This window comes from Balaenoptera ricei, chromosome 13 (assembly GCF_028023285.1).
Source record: "Balaenoptera ricei isolate mBalRic1 chromosome 13, mBalRic1.hap2, whole genome shotgun sequence".
NCBI lineage: Eukaryota > Metazoa > Chordata > Mammalia > Artiodactyla > Balaenopteridae > Balaenoptera > Balaenoptera ricei.
This window is the reverse complement of record NC_082651.1, coordinates 36,661,657-36,663,890: the sequence shown is the minus strand read 5'-3', so window position 1 is coordinate 36,663,890 and position 2,234 is coordinate 36,661,657. Positions and strand designations below refer to the sequence as shown.

General features: G+C 41.5%; 1 pseudogene; it reads right to left on the bottom strand.

The window, feature by feature from the left end:
- Nucleotides 1-528: 528 nt before the first annotated feature.
- LOC132376642 (heterogeneous nuclear ribonucleoprotein A3-like) lies at nucleotides 529-1,934 on the bottom strand (annotated as a pseudogene).
- Nucleotides 1,935-2,234: the final 300 nt, after the last annotated feature.

Sequence of the window (2,234 nt, the reverse complement as noted above, 5' to 3'; positions counted from 1 at the left end):
CGCGCTCCCAGCTCTGTTCTTTTGTTTTTTTTTTTTTTGAATTCTGAGATTTTTCATTTGAAGTACATCTTAAAGCTATTAAATTCACAAATATGCTAATTTAAATACCCAATTCTATTATCTAAAACACACATTGCAAACATACAAATATCTATTCTCTCCACATGTCAGAGCCCATTCATTTCATGGTTTGGAAATGGGGAGAATAGATCCCCTTAAACTGCAAGTCAGCAGGTGTTTCTTTACAGTTAACTTTAGCAAAATTCATACAAAATATTAATGAACAATGAATGATCTTCTTTACTTGTTAACTCACAAGGAAACACCTTCAAAACTGCATTTTGTTAAAGTTTCTGTACTAAAATGTAGAAAAACTGAACTACACAAATATTGAAAAGTTTAAAATTCCTTAATTTTTTATTCCTGGTACCACTACCACAATTTACAGGGCAATATACCTGATGTAATGAAAAGAAAAAGACAAAGCTACAACAGATAAAAGACCTCAGGAATGTACATCTAATTGACCCTCCGTTGCATGAATCAATAGCTGCACTTTTTGCAAACTGTGGCTAGGACAGTCCTGAACAAGAAGGGTTTCCTGTTTAAGCTGCAGTAACTTTTCTGACTATGGATCATCGTTCCTTCTGCGGCAGGTTTTTACAGTTCCTCTAATGCATTTGGGACGACTGTCTCAAAGTAACCTGCAGCTTTCCTGACAACTCCTCGCTCTCTCTCCTGCTAAGAACTGTAGCCCTTTTCTTCTGAGTTTTGAGAACCTTCTGCTACCATATCCACCACTTCCACCACCAGATCCATAACCACCACCATAGGGACTTCCCGAGCTTCTTCCACCAAAACTGCCCCCCTTCATGGGTCCATAATTTGATTGCTGTTGTCCACTATAATTTCCAAAATCATTATAGCTCCCACCACCACCACCGTAGTTACCTCCAAAATTTCCTCCTTCATTGTAAGCATCATATCCTCCACCACCGCCACCATATCCACCATCTTGGTTTCCATATCCTGGTCCACCACCACCATAGCCTCCTCTACTACTGTAACCAGGACCACCACCATCGTTACCACCGTCGCCTCCAAATCCGTTTTATCCACCATCACCTCCTCCATAACTACCTCTGCTGCCACCACCTCCACCACCATAGCCTCCTCTTCCACCAAAGTTTCCACCACGGCCAAAGTTACCTCCACCACCTCCAAAGTTTCCTCCACGACCCATAAAGTTGCCAGATCCACCTCCACGACCTCTCTGTGATCCAGCAGATTGCATTTCTTGTTTAGAAAGGGCCTTTTTCACTTACAATTATGCCCATTAATAGTGTGGTATTTCTGAACAACAATTTTATCAACTGTATCATGATCATCAAAAGTTACAAAAGCAAATCCTCTCTTTTTTCCACTCTGCCTGTCTTCCATAACTCCTATGGTTTCAATCTTGCCATACTTTTCAAAGTAGTCTCTCGAATTACATTCTTCTGTATCTTCTTTAATACCACCAACAAAAATTTTCTTCACTGTTAGATGGGCACCAGGCTTTACAGAATCCTCTCTAGAAACAGCTCTCTTTGGTTCCACTACACGCCCATCAACCTTGTGTGGTCGAGCACACATTGCTGCATCCACCTCTTCAACCCAAGAGTAAGTCACAAAACCAAAGCCCCTGGAACGGTTTGTCTGGGGGTCTCTCATCACCACACAATCTGTAAGTGTGCCCCATTTCTCAAAATGTTCTCTTAAGCTATCGTCTGTAGTTTCAAAGCTCAGACCGCCAATAAACAGTTTTCTCAACTGTTCTGGTTCCTTTGGATCATGGCCCTCCTCCCCCCGGCGGCGGCGGCGGCGGCCGGAGTCGGGCTGGGGGCGACCGGGCGGCGGTTTTACCTCCGTTTTGAGACCGGACTCGCCTCTTCCAACTCGAGTTCAATATGGGACCGAGAGCCCAGCTCTGTTCTATGTTGGGCCATTTTACTTCAGCCCAAAAAAATTTCTTCTAGTATTCCCTAAGGTCTGCTGGGGATCAGTTTTCTTATTTTTCATTTATCTGTATTTGATTTTTTAAAATTGATTCCAATTTTCTGTTGAGATTCTCCATATTTTAATCTATTAATCCCCATCTTTTACTCTCAATATAGTCATTTTAAAGTTCTGTGCTAACTCCAGAATCTGAATTCCCTCTAAATCAATTTTTCTTGGTTTTTTTTTTTTTTTTT